Source organism: Mastomys coucha, unplaced genomic scaffold, assembly GCF_008632895.1.
Source record: "Mastomys coucha isolate ucsf_1 unplaced genomic scaffold, UCSF_Mcou_1 pScaffold1, whole genome shotgun sequence".
NCBI classification, from domain to species: Eukaryota; Metazoa; Chordata; class Mammalia; order Rodentia; family Muridae; genus Mastomys; species Mastomys coucha.
This window is the reverse complement of record NW_022196891.1, coordinates 49,660,288-49,683,744: the sequence shown is the minus strand read 5'-3', so window position 1 is coordinate 49,683,744 and position 23,457 is coordinate 49,660,288. Positions and strand designations below refer to the sequence as shown.

General features: G+C 44.0%; 1 protein-coding gene across 5 annotated transcripts in view; it reads left to right on the top strand.

Moving 5' to 3' along the window:
* The window catches only part of Rgl1 (ral guanine nucleotide dissociation stimulator like 1), a 250,890-nt gene that overhangs the window by 146,071 nt on the left and 81,362 nt on the right, over positions 1–23,457 (top strand). The window lies entirely within an intron of this gene.

The window sequence follows — 23,457 nt, the reverse complement described above, 5'->3', positions numbered from 1 at the left end:
TGAGCAGCGCCTGTTGCCGTGGCCACTCTCTGTATGTCCTTCTCACCCCACGTCTTTCCCTGCACACTCCTGGCCTCCCCTTTCCCTCACAGCCTTTCCCTCACAGCCTTACCTCACAGCCTTTCCCTCACAGCCTTCCCTCACAGCCTTCCCTCACAGCCTTTCCCTCACAGCCTTTCCCTCACAGCCTTCCCTCACAGCCTTCCCTCACAGCCTTCTCTCACAGCCTTTCCCTCACAGCCTTCCCTCACAGCCTTCCACTTGATTGCTGCAGATGCTTCCTTCTTGCTTTCCATCTCTCCTGTGTGAGTTCCTTTTTTTGTTCTTTGTTCCTTCCTGTCCTTTCTGGAGTAAAAATAGCTTCCAGGGTCTTTGGCTGGTTGACCACAACTCTGACCTTCCTTCTATTCAAATGGGCCTCTCCTGAGCATCTTGGATCCTGTTCACTTGAGATAGCTGCACCCCAGGACCCATGTTGTTAATCTGTGCCTATTCTCAGCTGATTCATGGAGCTTGCCGACCCTTGTACTCAGAGAGCTAGCTGAAAATTAAGTCTCCTGTACCAGGATGCTTAATCAGTGACTTGTTCACATTGTCCCTGACAAATCCCGAGCTCTCCACCCCTGCTGACTTCCTGTGGTGCAGAAGGGGCTGTTGCACCAACTGAGACATTCATTTTTGTACACAGCTATGACTCTGATCAGCTCAGGGTTAGGAATCAGCTTTCAGATACCATGCTATGCAGGGTATCCTCGGGGGTGGGTGCTCCAGCTGTTCTGCCCCCACTGAAGTATCTCTTGGTGTATGTGGGGTCATGTTGCCTCAAATGTTTCTCCATGGACTGCCTTTAATTGATGTTGGAAGGCTATGATATTCTTTACAGAAATAGCTTCCTAGCCAACATTGACTGAGGCAGTCCCCAAATGAATGTGTGCTCTAGGATAAGTGCATGACAGACTTTGATGACTGGCTGCCAAAGGGCTGACTCCAGCCTCTACCACAGCCTGTGCACTGACAACCAGCAAGAGGGTTGAAGAGGTTCTGCTGGAACCTATGCCAGGCAGAACATGATCTCAAAGGTTCCCATTCCGTTGGCCCTCTAGCTCCCTTCGGGGTTGAGTGAGGTTCATGTTCAGATTCTCCTATGCCATTGTGACTGCCTGCCAGGCTTCCAGTCTCACAGACTGATGACCACCCCTACATATCTTGCAAGTCAGCTAAGATGCTGTACTGGCTGGTTTTGTGTGTCAACTTGACACAGGCTGGAGTTATCACAGAGAAGGGAGCTTCAGTTGGGGAAGTGCCTCCATGAGATCCAGCTGTGGGGCATTTTCTCAATTAGTGATCAAGGGGGGTAGGGCCCCTTGTGGGTGGTGCCATCCCTGGGCTGGAAGTCTTGGGTTCTATAAGAGAGCAGGCTGAGCAAGCCAGGGGAAGCAAGCCAGTAAGGAACATCACTCCATAGCCTCTGCATCAGCTCCTGCTTTCTGACCTGCTTGAGTTCCAGTCCTGACTTCCTTTGTGATAAACAGCAATGTGGAAGTAAGCTCAATAAACCCTTTCCTCCTCAACTTGCCTCATGGTCATGATATTTTGTGCAGGAATAGAAACCCTGACTAAGATAGATGCCATCTTTGGTCTGCTATTTTTCTGACCTCCTCGGATTCATTGCCTCTTTGGGGGGCTGGGGTGTTCTTAGCATGTACAAAAGCGTTGTTGCCACTCTTGTTACCCTGATAATTTTTGTTCCTTGAGCCAGGGCCTTGCTGTTAGGCAAGGCTGGACTCACTGGTGTCACTGGGTAGCCCTGGCCAGTTGTGAGCTTGTGGTTTTCCTACTTCAGCTTCCCAGGTGCTGAGATTACGTCATCCTCGTGCTTTCCTTTACCCTAGTCACCTGAGTGCCTGGAGGCTTGGGTCACATTTCATTAATTGTTGCATCCCCATAACCTGGGGCATCATCTGTCCATCTGAGGTGTTACGTGTACTCATTAGCATCGCTTTCCCTGTTTGTTTGTTTGAGACAGGGGCCTTCTACTTAGCTCAGGTTGGATTGGAACTAAAACATGTATATTTAATGATGTTATTTCTTGTCATTGGTTGCATGCTCAGTGTCGGTTTTTGAAGCAAAAGGGAAGTGTTGAATAAGTAAGATAGATTGGCTTTACAACTTCCTATCCAACCAACTGTAGGACAAGGGAAGGGAATACTGCCTTTGTTACTGCCATCTCTTTTCCACATTACATAATCTTGTGAAGTGATGGTGAACTCTATAGACAGATGGGCTGGCGCGGAGTCAGACTTCACGTGCCAGCTTCTTAGAGACAAAATGGTTTGCGTTACCAGTCAGGAATGAACCTCTGAGAACTTCATTTCTGCTGAGCCCAAAAGTGAGCCTACTTGGGGTTTTATCTGTGTTATATAGCTGATACCTAAACTCTGTGATTTTCCTCAAGTGTATATGAACCCAGGCACTCTTCCTGTGCCAAACGATGTGGAGTGTGCTGAGATGGGTGAGGTAGGCCTGCTGTGTGGCTGCCTTCTGAGAAGTGCTTCTCTCACCGGGACTCACTGGTAAAAAGACTCAAATGGAAATGCAGCTCAGGGGGTGGGGTGTTTGCATAAGTCCAAGGCCCTGGGTTCTGTCCCCTGGGCTGTACACGCCAAGCATGGTGGCACATACCAATAATCCCAGAACCTGAGAGGTGGTGGCAGGGATCAGAAATTCAAGGTCATCTCTTCTTAGCTACAGAGCCTTCTGGAAGTTTGTGCTCAGCTTCGGCTAGAAACTTGAGAGAGAGGAAGAGACTTAGAAATAAGCTACATAATATAAACTATTTTCTGTTCGGCTCTTTTTCCCAGTGAGATGCAAACCGCTTTGCTTTCTTGCCCTGTTCTTCCTTTACCCTGTTATCTCAGATCCTTAACTCTAAGCTTCTACTTCCAGCAACATGTAAAACTGAAGTTGAAGCTGTTTGTCTGTCTGTTTAATGCCATCCATTTCTGGGTGCTCTCAGAGGGTCAGAGGGCAGAGGCTTTTCTGACTGCCCTGACCCTCCCTCCCTCCCTCCCTCTCTCCCTCCTTCCCTGGCTTGCTTGCCTTTTCCTGGAGTAGCCAACAGAGCATCTCCTTGCTTTGGGGAAAAAAAAAAAAAAAAAAAAAAAAGGAAACACTAAAGACGTCTTACTTTTGAAGGAGTGCTGCAGCTATTTTGAACAAGAAAAAAATGTCCTTCATAATCTTACTGTGTGAATGCGGAGTGTGGCGGGGAGTAGTATTTACCTGTGACCCTGGCCTCATTATGTAATTTTGACTGGCTTGGACCCCTCAGAGATCTTCCTGCCTCTGCCCCCCCAAGTGCTGGGCTAATGGCATGTGCCCTCCAGTCCCCACAGTGACAGTTTTACTACTGCTCTTTGTGTCCCCCACCCCCGTCCCATCTTTATTCACTGGCACTGTTTGGTATAGCTGCCATTGTGATTTCTATTCAGCTTTGTGATCAGCAAATATTATGTTTTCCAAGCAAGTTCTCCAAATTTTTACTTTTTCATTTGAGTTGCTTGTGCCATTTAAGTTTCTGATAATCCAGGACCCTTTTCCGAAACCTCAGAGCTTCCCAACTTGTGTGTGTAGCATCTCAAGGTGATAATGCCTGTTGTTGGCTTACGAGCCTCCCCTCTGGTCTTTTCTTTTGACATTCCTGGCCTTTATCAGAGCTCTGGAGCCTGTGGAGGAGCTGGAGGTTGATAGCGCTGTGGGATGAGGGCACGTGACTGAATGTGCGGGAATTCAGCAGGACCGAGCGCACAGTGCAGTGGGAGCTGGGCTCAGGTCTGTGGGTCCAGAAGACCTGGCACTGTGCTGCCGAGTGGTAGCCTCCAGAACTTTTGAAATGAGTTCCCCTGGACTGGCTGTCTGCCCATATAAAGTCCACTTCAAACTTTGAAGACTTGGTGATGGAAAAATATCACAATGATTTCTTGATTTCTTGTAGTGAGCTTAAGGTAAAGTGATGATATTCTGGGAACAATCTAAAATATTGTTAGAATCCATAAAACATGTTTCTTTTCACCATTTTAAATATGGCACTTAACAGAAGTTACCTATGGCTGGCATTTATATTTACTTTGGACAGTGTTGTTCTCTGACCTTAGTGTTTAAAATGCAGGTTGTGGGGTCTCAAATTAATTCAGTGATTATGAAAATAGTGTTTTTAAATTAGGATAGAATGGAATAGAAATATGAGAAAGGCCAGCTTAATCTGGAGCATTACCAGAAAAGCTGGCCTGCTCTCCTAGAGGCCAGGCTGGTACCAAGAACACTGTGTAGAGCTAATGTCTGAGAGGTTGAAGCTGGTCTGGAACTCTTCAGCTAACTCAGACTCTCCAGGAACATAAACCTGTGTTGCAGTCTCATCTCAGTTAGCTAGGAGACTCTGGAGAAAAGAAAGTGAGGACGCTGCCATTCTGTCACTTGAAGGCCTGTCTTGTGAGCTCAGCCCTGAGGTTCCCCTGGAGTCTAGAAGGGACTTTTTCTGTGGGATTAAAGACTTTTTCAAAATGGTCTGATGGGTGGTGATTCTTTCTAAGAAGTGAGATGTTTCTTAAGTGATCTTGGACTCAAGTCAGATTTAATAAATTTTGCTATGTTTTGTGAATGTAGAGCCTTTCCTTACTGTGTCCCATTCACATCTGAAGAGGCCAAGGGGGGCCTGTGTGTGTGTGTGTGTGTGTGTGAGTGTGTGTGTGTATGAATCGAGAGAGGCTGTTGTTCTAACCTGGGATCATATCACTCTTCTTCCAGAAAATATGTCCTTACAGTACATTAGATATAGGAACAATACATTATAGTATGTCAGATGTATGTATGTATGCATGTATGTATATATGTATGTATGTGTGCATGTATGTGTGTATGCATGTTTGGGTTCTAAACACAGGATACTTACATCATGGAGAGGGGACAAAGTCCCCCCACCCAGTAATAAAGTTTATGAGTTTATAGCCTTGTATTTATTCTGACAGTTGTAAAAATTCTTTTGAGTTGACCCATTTTTCCTTTCTTAATTAAAAAAAAAAAAGTCTGGCAGGCAAGAGTAAGAAATATGAAACACGTGACTCAGCGCTCCAGCGCCTTCTCCTTGAGACACGTGACTCAGCGCTTCAGCTCCTTCTCTTGGAGCCAAAGTCTTTAAAGTTATGTCTTAGGCACGCTTGAGTTTTAGAAAACAATTGCCCACAAAAGCCACTAAATATTTGTTCCTGAAGCTTGTAGATTTAGATGGTATTTGTCTCCAGGAAGGAATCTTAAAGCACAGTGTTTGGGAGTGACTGAACCGGAACTGTCTGCGGAGCGCTTGCCCAGTGAATTAGCTGAGTTAGCTCACCCTCCACGTTGACAGAGAGCCAGGCAGCCTTTGCCTCTTCTTCCCCTGGACACTTCCAGCCTTGTTGGTAAATCACACAGGATTTTTAAGGTATCTGCAAGTTCTTTGGAGATAGAGAGCACCACAATACCGAGGACAGCTTGAACGGGCACCAGGCATTTGAGTGACTACCCATCAAACATTTGTTTACTTATTCTTCAGATCGGAGCCTCCATATGAGGAGCATAGGATTATGGAGCTTTGATCACAGTACATTTGAAGACCACGGAGAATCAAGTTCCAGTGACCCTTTCTGGGGCAGTTCCCCTGGCTCCTTTGCACGCTTCATGCTGTAGCTGACTGAGCGGCTTCCCTGTCTTATGGTCTCATCTCTGATGCCAGTGTCCAAGGACACTGTTCCCTCTGGCTAAACCCCACCTCACTCATATTAGGCCTCACGCTGCTCTCCCCTCCCCCAAAGCTGTGTCCCTTTCTCAAAAGGCAGTTAAGTGTCCTTTCTCTGCACAGCATGGCTGTACTGAGGGATATTCGTGTTATCTTCTAAGCCACATTACATGCAGTCATCAGTTTTGTTTTAAAAATGGCCAAGTGTTGGCAGTTTTCATATAGTTCTGTCTAAAGTGAGCTGTGTTCTGTATAGGACTTGAGATAGGTAATCTCTGTGAATGTGCTACATTCAAGGCATATTTAGCAAAAATTCTTTGGTGTCTTTTTAAAAATAGGAATCATTGTTAAGTACCATTAAACTATCTTAGTAGGCCTGTGCTTTAGTAGGTCTTAATAGATGTTTTAACCATCTAACTATGGAAAATATTTACTTTCACTAAGTTTAATCTTATTAGTCATAGTCATATTTTTCCCTAGTTTTTCACCATCTTTTAAAATCCTGATTCAGTAGAACAATAGCTCAGCTCTAGCTTTCAGTTCAGTTTACAGAGTTGCTGTCTTATCCACTCAGTAACACTACATCCCCATTGGCAGGCTTCACATGGAGTTTGGACTCAGATGTGGCCAGCTCCACAACTATTCAAGTCACATAGCTCCATCCTGGCTCAAGTGCCCAGAGGGGGGAGAGAGGCTGGGAGGGGTGGTCTTGGTGTCTCTGAAGCCTGAGCAGGCAGCAGGGACACCAGTGTGGGTCAGCACAGAGGATCCTTAGTGTGGTCTGAGTTTGTTTTTCTCATGATATCATGTTAGCTGCTAGTGATTATTATTTGTGAACCAGTTCTGGAGTTTTGGCCCAGTCATGGGAATAGCAGCCTATCATTTGATGTCTCTGTTCATTTACTTGCGTCTGCATCCTTTGCTTGCTGCCATGCTGAGATGCCCCGTGGACTCTGCTTCTCTTCCATTCAGCAGTGTTGTGAGCACTTCTACTTCGGTTCTCAGTGCTTCTGTCTCTAGAGATGTGAAATCACTTACAGGCCTAAGTGCTGTTCCTTTCCTTTGTTCTCCAGCTTGTTTCTTCTTCGATGTGTTGGTCTCCCTTTCCAGCTCAAAGGCTTTGCACTTGATAGGGAAGATAGAAGCAGAGATAGGGTTGAGCAGTTCAGCTTTCTTGCATTATTGTAGCAAATGACCCCAGCTATCAGCAGCGGGCCACACCCTTCCTTATTCTTGCTCCTAGAGTAGTGGAAGAAAGCCTTTAACTGCCTTAAGCTTTTCACAGTGCTCACCAGCTGTTACATTATGACTGTTAGTGTCCGTGTTTCTCTGTTTGGGGTGCACACTACTTTAAGCAAGACCGTCTTTCATTGAATTTTACAAAGCCTTTTAAATGAGTTAATTTATTTCGTGTGTTTGGGCGTTACTTACATGTATGCCTGTGCACTACTTGCATGTGCCTGGTGCCCAAGGAGCCAGAAGAGGATGTTTGGATCCCTTGGAACAGAATTCCAGTGGCTGTGAGCCATCATCAAGATCCTGGGTAAGAGCACTGGCTCTTAACCACTGATCTATCTCTTCACAATCCCTTTTATCTCATAATTTAGAAACCTGGATAATCACTGTATTAAGTTTTTTTTTTAACTTACAAAAACTTTTTTACTCCAAAGAAAGAATATGAGAGCAGGTCAGCTTTTCTGTATTGATGTTTATAACATTTGTACTAACACATTTTGGTGAACTATACTAATATGTGTTTATAGATATACATAATGTATTTTGGTCATGTTCACACATACATACACTCTCTTATACACACTTATACACACTTCCACTTTCATCCCTTCCCGCTCCACACACACCCCTTACCATCTCTTGTCCTCCTCTCACTCATGCTAATCCACTTCTTCTTCCCAATTGGCCTTTCATGGCTCTGTTTTATTGGTGCCTCACTGAGTATCTTTATAGTTGCTTACAGCATCACGGGACAGGCTCATTTAAAGGAGTGTGGGTTTCTTACCAGGGGCTACACCACTGAAGAAAGTCTCTCTTTCTTATCAACCATGATGCTTAGGAATCCTCAAGGAGAGGTGGGACCCTCTCTGCCTCCATGCATGCCAGTACACTGCTGGGCCTGAATCGCAGACAGAGAAGAGTGGGGTTGTTAACAGAGATAGATGTTGCACAGGACATCTTCACGATACAGGGAAGCTAGTGATGCGATTATTTGCATTTTAGACTTATTGTGCTGGACTGGTTTCCAGGTTAGAAGCACTCTGGGGTAGTGAAGTGTGTATAGAGTTTTAAGTCTATGAATGGAGGAACGACCTGAAAACATAGAAGAGGGATGAACTTGTATTGTCACATTCAGAGAGCAGGGCATGGAAAAGAGTTGGTACAAGAGTCACAGGGTGGAGTTAGGAAGGTCACAGTTTACCTGGATGGCCATAGTTTTAAAATGTTTAAAATCTTATGTGTACTTTAAAGATGAGGACTACCATTGGGCTTTTGGGTATTTCAGTTTTTCCTTTTAAAACACACACACACACACACACACACACACACACACACACACACACCAACATATATGTACGCAAACAAGCAAAAAAAAAACCCAAACAAACAAAAACAAATAAGGAAATGCTAATTGATGCTAATGCAAGGGTTTCTGGAATGGATATCTCAGAGGCTAGGCCAGGAGAGTAGCATTCCTGACAAGTTCCATGCCAGCTCTTACTATATAGCAGAGGGCAATCCTTCCCCACCCTAGAGTCCTGTTGCCTCACTTTCCCCGAGAGCCATCACCAGTGCCCTCCCTTCTCCATTTGCTCGCTTACTCTCATGGCTTATCACTTTCCTCCACTGGACTCTGGACTCCAGATTCCAGAGGTCGTGGGGTTCGTTCCTCCCCTCATCCAGTGCTATAGACCATGGATGGATGGAAGATAGGAGTGTCTGCTGGATGAATGTGTGCAAGGAAAAGGTGATGTTAAATTCTAGGGAAAGAATGAAGAAAGCATATGAGACAGTTTAGTTTTGGAATAAGCACATTTGTCTATGTCAGGGGCACATAGCACAGCCCTGCTCACAGTCGGCAGCCCACTGGGCTGAATGAAAGGTAAATCACACTCAGTATATTCTACTTTTGAAGGCAGAAAAAGAGCGTATTTTTGAAACATTTCCATCAAAAGAAATGAAACTTTTAAAATACTGGTATTTGAAGGGCTCACCCCTTGGGAAAATGACTGCTTACTGTACCTTGAATTCCCCCAATGCATGCCACTTTTTAACATTTGTTTTGTTCCTTGGCCTTATTCACACCCTGAACAACACCTTCCCAGATTTACTTGAAGGCCCTTTTAAAGATATGGTTCCCTCCTTGCCTCAGAGACCTGTATCCAGAGGTGTGGGAGTGGCTCTGAGCTGCATAGGGCCATGTGCTGAGCAGCCCTGTGGAGTCCTGGGCTCTGTTGTGTGACATTAATGGCCCATTTGTGCTTCTCATGTCCTTTTTGGAAAAATGAATTGATAAGTATTCCTGAGTGTCTACAGAGGGTCTACCAAGTCACACAAGTAAATCTGAAAAAATGTTATGATTTCCTCAATTAAGTCTTAGCTAGAAGCATAGGCCTTTAGTAGACAAGTCTGGCTCTTTTCTGTGCCTGTTACCCTTGTGCAGAGTTGGCTCCTAAACCTTAAAATACAACCTTTTTAAATTTTTGTTCTTTCTTTTCCTGTTGTTATTTACGTAATCTCAGCTTTATAACCTTAAAAGCAAGGGCAGCTTTTGAATGTGCCTTGATTAGAAAGAGAGCTGTGTGGCGTTTGGTAACAGGCAGTCACACAGCCCAGTTGGCTACATAATGGAATGGTCACTTTAGCACAGATATGGAATCCGTCACCCAGGACCATTGTGTTCCCTCACAGAGACAGTGCCCTCTTTGTGCATAGCAAGCAAGTCACTAGCTTGTGGCTATTAGCTTAGCTATTAAGTTGTATTCCTAGAAAGGAAGAGGCTGCAGCTTCTACCCCCCCCCCTCCTTCCCTCCCTCCCTCTCTCTCTCTGAGGGAAGGGAGGATGCCTATTTGAAAATCCAAACATATAATTACTGCTGGCAGCATGGCCATTACACTTCTTTGACAAGACAACTTGTGTTTTGTTAGATCTAGACAGTTATAATTCCCCACAGTCCCATGATCTCTGTCATGCTAATTTGATCTAAGTATTTGAAGGGGCTCAGTGCGATGATCGAGGGGGAAATAAAAGGGTTATTAGGGTTAAACTTGGTCAAATACATTTAATACCTAAAGAATTAAAAACTTAGCTTCAAATGTTAGTAACGCAGGACAGTATTTCATAGTTTGCCCTTCGGTGGTGCTTTGGTTTGGATAGGGTTCTCCAGGGCTTGGTCTCAGGGTGCTGGTGTTGGGAGGTGACACAGAGCCTTTAAGATGTACAGGTCATTGGAGGAGCCTCCCTTAGGGTTAAGGTCTTGAGATTCTCCAGGTTCTTATGTGAATGACCCACTCCAAGAGTCATCCTGTCTCTCTGAGTCACTTCTGCTTCCTGTTTGGAGGTGAATCTTGGTACTATTTTGGCATCTTGCTTTGTCCTCACTAGACCTCTGAGGTCCAGAACTGTGAGCCAAATACAAATCTCTTCCTCAGGAGGTTAGCCTGCCTTTGCCATTTTGTTATGATAATAAAAAGCTAGCTGATGGATGCAAATGCTGTGTTTCCCTCCCCGTCCCCAGCAAGGGAAGTTTGTATAGGTCCTGAATTTGTGCTTCATTTACAGCATCAGCCTACATGGAGTGGGCTCTTGGTGTCTGCCAGGTGCACCCTGAGCATCAGGAGAGGTCAGAACAGGAGAGGTCTGACTTTGCCAGTACCGTATGTCTACATGGAATTGATGTGAGGTTCTGATGAGAGTGTGGACAGAAGAGGTCTCTGAGTGTTAGAAAAGGCCACACAAATAAAAGTAGTAATATCGTCTCTGAGATTTACCAGTCAGATGCAAACCTGCATGCCATCTCATCTGCTCTAGTGGGGAGCAATTCAAAGCAAATGGGCACTTCTGGTCTGTGTGAAACCGCTGTCAGCAATGACTGAAAAGAGAACAGATTGATGCCTTGTTTAAGGTGAAGTAGAAAGGGGGTTGGAGGAGAGAGGGGGACGCAGGAATTCTAGAAGTGGAGAGGGAGATTTCTCGACTCCCCTCGGCATTGTTTTCCCTTTCTCCATCCTTGGAGATCATCTAGGCCTGGTGCTGTGATCCCTGTTCAGTAATGCTTGTTATAGTGCCAAAGCCCACAGCCTCAGTTACAACATTCGGATAGAATGGGTGGTAGGTGTGCACATAGCCTGCCATTTACACCCATTAGTACCCATGATGGCTCTGCTGTTAGAGAGGGTGGTCCACAGTTGGAGATGCTTTGCTCTTGATGTCTCTTGTCTTCTAACGTCACCTTCTCGCTTGTTTGTAGTTCATTCTTCCTGTAGACTCTACAGTGTAGACCCATCTATCTGATCATGACACGCTCATGTTTGTATTCAGTGCTCATCTTGACATACTTGCTGGCTTATAGCCCTCAACTGGTTCCCAAACGTGATTGGTTTAAGATCAGAGTCCTCCTGGCCCACACTTTAAAAGGAGATGTTTGGGTGAAGTATTGTTTCAGTTATAAAAACTTACTACAAACTCTGAGACCTCACACAGCCTTCCAAGATTAGAACCTGGCTGGGGAAAATGGCAGTTAAAGTGTTCATGAAGTCCCAGTTTCCTTTGTGTGACATCTTTTGTGGGTGAAGAGCTGAAAGGTGTGGTAGTGGACACCACACAAGTACATCTCTTGCAGTGTGCACACTCACATTCATGCCCTGTGGCTGCTGGTTTGATTGTGCATTCATTTCTCTGACATTCCCACTGGGAACTGTCAGAAATTAGGCAAATGCAGATTCCCACTCTCTGTTTCCAGAGAGAGAGCCTGTGGATTCATGAGTGAATTTGTATTTCACATCCACTCTCTGTCAAAGCTGATAGAGCAAGGGGAGCAATGTAACTTCTGGAGACCAAAAGTTTGATTCAGCATCTCTCATCTTGATAGGAAAGGAATTCTGGAGAAAAAAAAAATCTCGTGAGTTTAGTAATTTTTAGTTATGATAATGAACTGTTGAACTGCCTAGTTTCAGGAAAATGCTTGGAAATAAGCTTACCAGCAGGTGTGCAGCAGCTCTTCATTGCTGTGAGGAGAATACACCAGCTCACTTTTTCTATGAGTTTTGGGTTAGATTTTTGTATTTTTCCTGGGATCATATGTAGAGTCTCATATGCCTTTCATTATTGCAAACATTTATAGAACATTTATGGCATGGTAGACACATCATGACCAGCGGCAGAGCCTGGAACAAGACAGACAGGATTGCTGCTCTTCTGTTTACAGATGGCAAATGACTTGATGTGCTGTGGCAGGGAAACGTGGGTGGTGTGACTGTGGAGGGGTTGTTCATAAGAATGAGTGAGGAGCCATCCTGGAGGCCATGTTTGGCCCTCACAGTATGGAAGGAGATAATGCAGAGGTCTGCAGACAGGAAGGGACCCATGGACCTGCAGGGTGACCAAGTGGATGGCTGTGCTGGTGAAGGGCAAAGGGATAGTTGGGAATGGCCTTGGGAGTTCTAGCAGAAGGTTGGATGTTTCCAAGTGTCATGGGAAGCCAAAAGGAGGTTTTAAGCAAGAAAGTAACATGGCCTGAAGCTAAGGTAAGAGGAATGAGTCTTCTAGTCATGAAGTTATAAAGAAGAAAAAAGACTTGTGTGCTGTCTTTGCTGTGGCCGCTCTGCTGCAGACATTCCGATCCCTGTGCACAGTGAGGGCTTAGTTGGCATGGAGAGGGTGCTGCTCTGTACAGGTCAGTGCTCTCTAAATTCCCGGCCTGCTCTGGAGCACAGATTAGGGACACTGCTATCCTGATGAGTTAGCTTTAACCTTATGATAAGTGGCTGATCCCTGCAGACAAATAGTCTGATATGGAAACAGTGTGGTTGTTATGAATAAACTCATCTGTCTTTCATCTGCTGGTGGATGGTCGTACTCAAGGCTGGACGTCCTTGGAACAAACCTCTGAGATGTGGGATAAATTTAGATTCTGTAGATACTTGGACCTTATTCTAATGCAGAACATGTACTTTAGAAGCATCATCACAGCTACAGGTCCCAGGTTAAGGAGAGGTTAAGGAGCAGGTGATGAGAGTAATGAAGTTTATTACACACCCTCAGTTAAGGTATGGGGTCTAAATTAAGACAAGGCACTGGGGCTAAGGAGGTGGAGTAGAACAGAGGGACATAAAAACAGTCCGAGGAATTAGTGGTGGGTTTGGTGGGCCTGCGGATTTACGTGATAGTACTGTGGCTAAGCCAGAGTCTGAGTCTGGACCACTTGACTTTGAATCCTTGCTTCAGCACTTAGCATGTGATATGGAACAAGCTATTTGACTTCTGTGGGCTTCAGTTCCCTCAGCTGCAGAAAAGAGATAATAGATGTATCTGCTGTATAAGGTTATCATGAGATATATGCACAGTATTCTTAGGATCTTAATTGTTTTTGTCAGCTTTTCTTAGAAGAAAACAGATTGTTGAGTCCCCTGCAAGAGCAGAGGAACAACTGGAGTGCCATTTATAACCCATTGTTGTTCTTGAGCAAAAGGGTCAATGAGTTCCAGGAAGGCATGCACAGTGCCAGTTCTGTGGTCACCACAGGAAGTAGGTTTTAAAACATTTCCACAGAGTGGACAACCAGTGGGAAGAGAAATGAAGGCAGAGGCCAGCTCCGTAGGCTGACTGAAATGCCTTCCCTTCTCTTGCGAAACCTGCTGGGTTCCATGACATAAACGCTCAGGAAAGATCACTGTGGTTTTCTTGAAAGTGTCGGGCCCCTGGCATGAGTGTCAGGAAAGTCTTCACATACTGCACAGTCCTTTAATCTCAAGTATTTGGAGTTTTATCCCCCAGTTAGAAAAGCCATTTTCATAATGGCACGGTGAGTGAGCAAAGAATCAGTGACAAGAAAGTACAGAGTGAGGGTGAAGCCAGGTGCCTTCTCTAAGCTTGTTGTGGTTGACTTCTCTGTCCAGAACCCGAGCCTTATTTCTACTTGTTTTCACACTGTCACACTGTTTCTCAAATGGCAAGCAGTGCCCCAAAGCTGCTGCCCACACTAGGGCTTTCTTTTAGGTCCTCTGGAGCACAGGGTCAGAAGTCCTTTGTCACCCAGAACCTGAGGTAATTTTTCTTGAAGACCCTAGCATTCGAGGGAGGAGACAAGCAAATCTTCAAGTATGAACTGTTTCTTGGTAAAAATTTTAAAAGCTAAACTGTTTTTAGATGTAGAAACCTGTCTTTGCTATGACTGAACACTAGAACCCATCGGTAGGTGCCCTGGAGCTGCTAGAAGCCTACAGAGAAGTGACAGGGCAGGGGACTGTTCTTCATCTGAGTCTGGCTAGGGTTCCCATCTGCTCACCACTCAGTGACAGGAGGAACTATGCTCCCCCTCTGCTCCTGCTCTCCGTGTGCATTTGGCAATGAAGCAGGCCGCATCTCTCTGGTGTTGTTAGCCTGCTCCCATAAAACTCACAGATGCAGATGATGCGAAGACCGTTTCCATGGCATTAGGGCCCCATAGGCGGGTGTTAAGCAGTCAGAGATGAGCCCAGAATCACTTTCTTATCATTTAATTGCAGAGGAGTCCATTCATCTGGTGATATCTGGGTATCTTGTCTGTCTGATTCTTTGTTGTGTCTGTGACTTCCAGAAACCATGTAGTAGACTCAACAAGTATTTGTTGAATGAATTAATTGACTTAAGTGCATTTAGGAGCAAACAAAAACAACAAATTGTAAGTTAGCCCACTGCTGAGATGCATAGGGAACACTAGCAAGTTCTCAATGACTTATCAGCCAAGAATTAGAAATAAAATCTAGTTTTCTTGCCATTTTTACTGTTACTTGTAAATCTTACTAATTAATGAACTTCAGGCTTCTGTAATTTCCCATTTAAGGTTTCTGTCATTCACTTAGCATTTCTTTAAAGTTAATTAATGTTAAGCTTCGTCCCTTTGAGTCATTAAGTGAAAGACTTTGTATTCATACTATAATCTGTACTATTAGATATTTAAACAGCAGAACCCCCTCCTTTTCTTCATCTACTAAGGGTTCCAAAGTACCTCAGTTAAGGTCCTTGCACAATGGAGGCTCTGTTGATACTGTCTTCACTAAAAGACATCAGGAGTGCATCACAAGCCGTGGGAGTGGTGAGTGTGTTGGTGGGCAGATCAGCGTTTTCTTTACAGCAGATACCTGCCTTTTTACATGAGTGTTTTTGACCACTGGTACTTAGTGAACAAAATGTTCGCTGTTTCATTTTCTTTTCATTTGGAGAAATTACACCTATGTTCTTCCCAGCTGTCAGGATTTTTGATACTCTACTTTCTTTTCTTCTTTAACTATCAGACTTATAAATCTACCTTTTCCTCTCCTAAGTGTCAGACTTTTTGTTTGTTTGTTTGTTTGTTTTCGAGATAGGGTTTCTCTGTATAGCCCTGGCTATCCTGGAACTCACTCTGTAGACCAGGCTGGCCTCGAACTCAGAAATCCACCTGCCTCTGCCTCCCAAGTGCTGGGATTAAAGGCGTGTGCCACCACTGCCCAGTTTAGAGTAGACTTTAACCTAACATGTAGGTAAATTAATTAACAGGAGAAACTCAGGAGAGGCTGTGAGCACTGCCTAGGATCTTTAGCTGTTGTCGGCATTCCATGGTTCTTCACGCAGCCCGTGACTCTCCTGGCTTCTCTTGCACCCTTTGGTGAAGCTGTTCATCCTTCTTAGACATGGTTTAGTTATTTAAGAACATGTAGTGACTCTACTAAATACAAAACAAACAAACAAACAGACTTTATATATTTATGTTCATTTAAGAAAATACTAGTAGTGATGTATTATTTAGAAATATACAGTTAATATATTTGGAGTTATTTAAAATTTATATTGAGAAAAATGTATTTTCACTATTGCTGTAGATGAGCATCTACATAAGACTGTTAAATTGGCCGGGCGGTGGTGGCAAACGCGTTTAATCCCAGCACTTGGGAGGCAGAGGCAAGCGGATTTCTGAGTTCTGAGTTCGAGACCAGCCTGGTCTACTGAGTGAGTTCCAGGACAGCCAAGGCTATACAGAGAAACCCTGTCTCGAAAAAAAACAAAACAAAAACCGAAAAGCAAAATAAAAAAACCCAAAAAACCCCCAAAAACAAGACTGTTAAATTGAGTGTTGTTTTATATCAAACAACTTTTATAATACTTATTTTATTGTTATAATATTTTATAAATTTTAAGAAATATGACAAAAAAGATATTGTAGGTATTGAAGGGGGTCTCTGGGAGGAGTTGGGGTACAAAAGGGAAACAAGAATGTGATTTAATTCTATTTACTTAAAATATGTTTTTAAATGTTAACAAATTCAGATAAATTGAAATCATGTAATTTTTCTCTTCATAATGCAATAAAAGTTAAAAAAAAAACATGTAGTGATTGAGGGAGACTTGGTTTTCCTCACAGAAGGCCTTTGGCGCTAAGGCAATGTTACTTCTAAGTGTCGTCCATATCAGGCTAAGTTAAAACTGCTGGAGATGACTTGAAGACCCAACTTTCTTTGTATGGCTAGAGGAAAATGAAAAGGAGTTTAGTACTTTACATACAGTATTTTATTTGTGGACAGCTTACACTTTGCCTTGTGTCTACTATCTAATCTCATGGCGTTTTTTATGGGAATTATTTGACATGTGTGGGTTCTAGGCTATTGAATTTTGATACTCTTAAGTATTCAGATATGGAGATGGAGTGTACAATACCATATTGCCTTATGTTATTAGGCCACACATTACCATGGTGATAAGAAGCTACTTTTAAATCTTGACACTGCTTCCTATACTGGTTGGTTGAGTAAATTTGGGTAACCTCTTCTAACCTTCTTTGCAGTTCCTGTCGTAATGGCTGCCTGTAAGGAATTGGCACCTGGTCCATAGTGATGCTCAATATTCCATGCCAGCCCTTTTCCTTCCTCTGCATTTACAGCACAAGAACAGTTGCTTAGAATTAATTTACAATGCCAGGAGAACAGTACTTGATATGAGATGAGAAAAGTACATTGTCTCTTTCCAAGGGATGTGCTCAAGGTGCTCAAAAAAGTTAAATTAGGTTCTGCATTTGATTATCTGATCTTAGGCTTGAAAGATCCCTGTTTGCTCTGTCAGGGAGCCTGTGCTGTAGGATATATTTATGCTAAACAAACTACTGAGAGAGAGAACTTGCCAGAGACCCTGTGTCCCCCAACTTTGTGCGAACTATGAAACTGCATCTTATATCTGAAATTTTAAGCCACATATCATCTTTATCCTCCTCTTCCTCCTCCTCCTCCTCCTCCTCCTCTTCCTCCTTCTCCTCTTTTTCTTCCTCCTCTTCCTCCTCTTCCTCCTCATCCTCCTCACCATCATCGTATTGGAAAGGAAAAGAAACAAGCTACCTAATATCATTGCTAGGATTCCAAAATCCAGGGAGTAAAGATGTCATTGACACCTTGATATGGGGCTTTGTGCTGTGTGTGTATGTATTCATGTGCATGTGTACATATGTAGCAGGACATTCATGAACCTATGTGTGCTATATGGAGGACAGACATCTTTCTCATTCACTTGCCATCTTAGTTTTTGTGACTGTCTCTGATTGAGCATGGAGCTCATGGATTCTGTTCGATTGTCCCACGGATCTTACTTTCTCTACCTTCCAGTGCTAAGAGAACAGACACGTACTGAAATACCTGCCTTTTTTATGTGGGTAGTAGAGATCCTAACTTAGATCCTCACATTTTTTTTTAGATTTATTTATGTTTATTTTATAGGAAGATGGGGAAGAGAGATCTTTTGATGTGTGATGTACAGAAGAAGAATCAAGCTAATGGTTTTAAGTTTGGGAATGTCAGGCAATTCTGTCTGCACCCAAGCTTAGGGTCTGTGAATGGAAACTTAGAACTCCTCTCAAGGAGATAAAGCCCCAGGGGGCTGTCTGAGGGCTCTAGAGGCTTGTGGGAAAGCTCAGGGCTGTGGAGAAGGCTTTCATTTCATAGCTGGCCTCACACAGAAGTTCACTGCAGCCTGCTCACCCTCACAGATAGATATTGGTTGGGTTACAGAAATCAGATGAACATCCAGACTGGAGGATACCCATGAACCTGGGACTGCAGCATCTGCTGCCCTTGGCATTGGGAGCTCTCAATGAGGACAGGGAGGGGTTGTGTTTTGGGAAGTTTGCTCTTGATACTATTCTCTGTCGGACAGTGTGTGAAGTTTAGGAAGTGTGACAGGGGCTATGCTAATTCAAACACTTCAGTCCTTGGACTTGGGTAGCAGGTGATTTCTCTTATAAGTAGATGATGAAAACATTTGGAACTTTAAGGTTTAGCTTTCATGCAGGGCAGTGGTGGCGCACGCCTTTAATCCCAATACTTGGGAGGCAGAGGCAGATGGATTTCTGAGTTGAGGCCAGCCTGGTCTACAGAGTGAGTTCCAGGACAGCCAGGGCTACACAGAGAAACCCTGTCTCAAAAAACCAAAAAAAAAAGGTTTAGCTTTCATTTCTATACTAAATTAATCTCAGATACAGAAGCAGAAAACAGGGTGCAGTAGTCACAGGCATCTCAAGTCTGATGTGGGGGGGTGGTTACTAAGGCAGGAGAATCACTGGAGTATTAGGAGTTTGAGGCCAGTCTGGGTAGCAAGACCTGCTTTCAAATAATGGAAAACTAGAGAGAGGAGGCAGGACTGAGAGCTTTCCCAACAAACTCTGAACCCTTAGAAGATGACCAGAAATAGCAATTTGTGTTAGAAATATTAAAGAAGTAGTCTGTTGTGGAAAAAACAACTTCCTGTTATTTCAGGGAGAGTTCCTGGACTTTAGGGGTGATCTAGGAAACTTTGCTGAGACAGGATGGAGGGGGATGGGGTTTCTGTGTGATAATGGCTGGCTATTGTTCCATGGTAGGACTCCCTTAGCATTTTCCTGAGGATGAAGGACACTCATTTCAGAGGCCTGGCCATGGGGCTCCATTCTGACAAGTGACTTCATGGGAGGTCAGTGCCCAAGGGTTTTGATTGAGTTTCTTGTTGTGAACTTGCTCAAGTCTCCTCCTCCACACTTCTCCTTTTTTATTGTATTCTAGACTCCAGAGGCAAATTCTCTATCCTCTCTGAGGTCAAAGAGTATAGTGGCAACAAAATACTTCACTTGCAGTGAACACAAAGAGAAAAGTGTTCAGCTGCCATCCACCGACTCAGAGAGAGACCCTGGAGCAGTGGGATGCTGAGAAACCAGCTCTCCAAGAACCCTGCTTTGTCACAGTTGATGTGCATGTTCCCCATATAGTTGAATTCATACTAACACGATGCCACTGACTAGAGTCAAGGGAGGGTATGCATAGTTGGCAAGTGGTGCACGCTGGCTTGGGCAGCATGAGCTGCTGGCTAGGCCTTGGTGTATTTGCACTGTTAGATGGAAGATGTGGGTATGTTTGCTTCTGTGTCGATGTGCAGTGCAATGAGGATTTCTTCTGGGTTCTCTACCCACAAATGGCACCACAGAATCTGGCACATATGCAGGTGCTTCCTCGCAGCTTGCTGTCTTTCCTCTTGAAGCGTCTTTATTTTTAACGTTCGGTTGCCATCTTCACCAAGTCACTCCTGTTTTACATAACATATGAGAAGAGTAAATTTTGTCTGGTTGTTAGAAGGGATTTCCCTCTGGAACCCCTCTTCCCAGCTTTTAAATTTCTGTTTACTATTCTGGTTATGTGGGTGCTTGAATGTGGACATGTGCACATGTGCACATGAGCGCAGGTGTCCAGTGAGGCCAAAGACATCAGTGCCCTGGAGCCACCGGATGTGGGTGCTGGGAACTAAATGAGGGTCTTCTGCAAGAACAGCAGGTGCTCTTAACCACCACGCCATCTCTCTGGCCTGCTTTTAGATTTTTTTTTAAAATGCCCCTTAGATACCCATTGTATGTCCTCAAGTTAGTTCATACCAGTATAAGAATTCTCAGAGAATGGTCAAGTCAAGTTGAATATTTTTATTTTTAATTAATTAATTAAATTTGTATATGTGGTATATGTGTATTTTATATATGCATGTGTGTGTGCGCTAAGGTGGAGGCTAAAGGTTGACATATGGGAATTTTCTTCAATTTCTTTTCACCTTATTTTTTGAGAGAGTCTCTCACTGAATCTGGCATTCACTCAGTGTCTGAAGTGGCTGGCTAGCATGCTCCCAGGATCCACCCATCGGCACCCTACTTCCCAATTCTAGGGTTACAGATGTGCTGTACCCTGCTTTACTATGAGTGTTGGACTCAGGTCCTCAAGCTTGCTTCGCAGGCATTTTAACAAGGAACCCTGTCCCCAGCTCCTCTAAACAGAGCTCAGTCCTTCTCTAATCACACCCTTGCCCCCTCTCTATTTTCTTTGATTTGGTGACACTGTGAACTGTCACCCATGCCAGAAATCAGGTAAGCACCCTGGATTCTTTTTTTGCCTTCATCTTTTACCTCTGCATATAGTTCTATTATTTACTAAGTCTTCAAAGTTTTCTTTTCTTTTCTTACTTTTCTTTTTTTCTTTTTTCTTTTTTCTTTTTTCTTTTCTTTTCTTTTCTTTTTTTTTCTTTTTTGGGTTTTTCAAGACAGGGTTTCTCTGCATAACCCTGGCTGTCCTGGAACTCACTCTGTAGACGAGGCTGGCCTTGAACTCAGAAATCTGCCTGCCTCTGCCTCCCACGTGCTGGGATTAAAGGCGTGCACCACCACTGCCCGGCAGTAGTTTTGAAGCTTCTCTCTAAGCAGCCCTTTGCTTGGCACCAGTGAAGACCTCTCCCCAGGCTCCTTTGCACTGCAGCGGTTCATCAGTTGTCTTCCCAGCTGTAAAGCATGATTCACCAATGCTCTCCTCAGCACCAGTGTTTCTGACCACAGCTAGAGTACACCCTTACCATCAGCTTCCTACTTCCTAGAAGACCTAGCATCTCCACCCTGAGGGTACATTACTGAAGACCTCTGTAATGCCGGCTGACCTATGTAAAGCCAGCTGACTGTCTAGCCAGGCCACTGTTCTCGTTGTCCCATTACCTTTGCAACCATCTTCCCCCTCACACTTTATTCTCCTTAATGACTTTGTTTCTGCTGGGCTCTGTGCCTGCTGTGCCCTGGCCAACATTGTGCAGTCGCAGTGTGGGCACCGCCTACTCAGGAAGCCTTTTCTGGCACCTCCAACACACCAGTCCCTCTTGGTTTCTAAGATATGCTGCTGGTCTCTCCACATTTCACTCATGTTGAGTTATGCTGGTGCTCAGAAAATGACACCCCCAAATAGGTACTTTGGCATGTAGAGTATTCTGAATTGAAGGACAAGGGTGTAAAAGCAAGTTCTTTCTGACCTTTTGACTTCTCTTCCCCTTTATCTCCTCAAACAGAAACTAAACTACCTCTTCCCCAAAGCTGTTAGAAGAGCTAAAATGTTTCTCAAAAGTCACCCCACCTTTTTGTGGAAGGTTTGCAATAAATAAACTACCTGATTTACATCATCTGGTAAGAGCTGTTAGGTCCCACATTCCAGAATGGGCTCTGCTCTGCCCTCAGAGAAGACACATGTGGAGTTTTGAATGGGATATTCCCAATATTCTTGGACATCTGAATAGTTGGTCCTTAATTGATGAATTTAGGAGATGAGCCGTTGCTGGGGGAAGCATGTCACTGGGTGCGGGCTTTGAGGTTTCAAGAGCCATCCAGTTCTGTCTTTGTACTTCAGCTTATAGGTTGAGAAGCAAGCTCTCAGTTGCTGCTCCAGCCACCATCTACTACCATGTAGTAGCCATGTCTGTCTACTACAGTGCTCTTCTCCCCATTATGATGGTCACTTATTCCTTCTTCCTACAAGTTGCATTGGCTATGGTATTTTATCCTAGCAGTAGAAAAGTAGCTAACACATTGCACTGTGCAGGGAGAGTCCCAGCGGGCTGTGCTAGGTCTACCTCTTGCTCTGTGACTGAGGTCAGATCCTGCTTCCTTTGCCCACTTCGATCTCTCCATCTCACCCTGAGCAGAAGCATGGGCACAGTGTTTTCCCTGAGCCTTCTTTTCTGAAGACTCACGGGTCATGGAAAGCTGCATTATCATTTGTTGTAGTTTTCTCTTGTTAACCTGTCTTCAGTTGTGGGGATGTAACTTGTGGCCTTATGATGGGCGAGAACCAGGAGCTTACCTTCTGCTTCTGTGCTCTCATGACTTCCTTTCAGGATCCCTCTGTTGTACTGGATGGCCTGGATGTATAAACTGTAAGGCTTTGCTGGCTGGTGGTACTGTTGCATTAACATGGGAGTCAGTAAGTAGATGAACAGGTGGAAGAGGCATCTCTGCCTGCGCTACTCACTGCATACTGCTGGCACAGGGCTGATGACCTCAGTAAGAAGAGTATAGGACACACCGCCAGCAGGGAAACCAATCTGGACTTGCCATATAATCAAAGCAACCCCACTACAGGATACATCTCCAGAGGAAGTGCAATCATTTAATCACTTACAAGAGAAACCTGAGCTTGCATGTTCCTGCAACACTATTTACATTAGTCAAGGTGTGGGGTTAATGGATGAGTGGGTTGTACCAGTGTGGTGTATAATGCACAGTGGAACATTGTTCATCCTTAAAAGGATCCTGTTACTTGTAGTAACATAGACAGAACTGGAGAAACTATATTAAAGGAAATAAGCCAGGCACAGAAAGACAAATGACATGTTCTCACTCAGCTGTGTCTGTTTAAAAAGTTGATCATGTCAAAGAGAATACAGATTTCTAGAAGTTAGACAGGGGAGAGGGAAAGTGACTAGTAAGAAAGCATATAATTAGGACCATAGACAATGGTGTTAGTTACGCATTTCAAAACAGCTAGAGAGGAATTTATAAGTTAGAGTCCTGTGGGGATGATAATATTTGCTGTGATAGAAATGTTAATTACCCTGATTAGTTTACTTCAAATTATTAACCTGTCTTGACTTACCCTATCCATGAATAAATACACACATGTATATATACATATATATGTATTTATGAGACTCACGTTTACATTAAAATAAGGAGTAGAGATTTTAATTGTGTGGGTAGGTCCCAAATAACATGTGAGACATTCCTGTATGCTTCCAAATTATTTAGTTATTATTGTTTATCTGCAATTAAATTTTTGTTGAGCATCCTTTAACTGACATGGTTAACCTCTCGAAAGAGTGGGTCCATACCTAAGCAGATAGCATGGCCGAGCTTGTGGTCCTGGACCCAGACAGAATCTTTGTGAACTTTGGTAATTAGGAGCTTATACACACAGCTCAGTTTCTTGGGCAGAATTATAGGTATTTATTGCCATGGCCAGTGAGTGTGCTCTCTTCAACAAAGCTGAGTTCTGGTAGCAAAAGAATCGACCAAAAACCACAGCCATGTAGCATTTTTGTGGCCTTGGAATCATGGTCTTGTCAGCTGAGTCATGGGTTCTGATTCAACCCAGATTGAGCGGTTTCCTGTGAGCGTGCTAACCCACGGGCA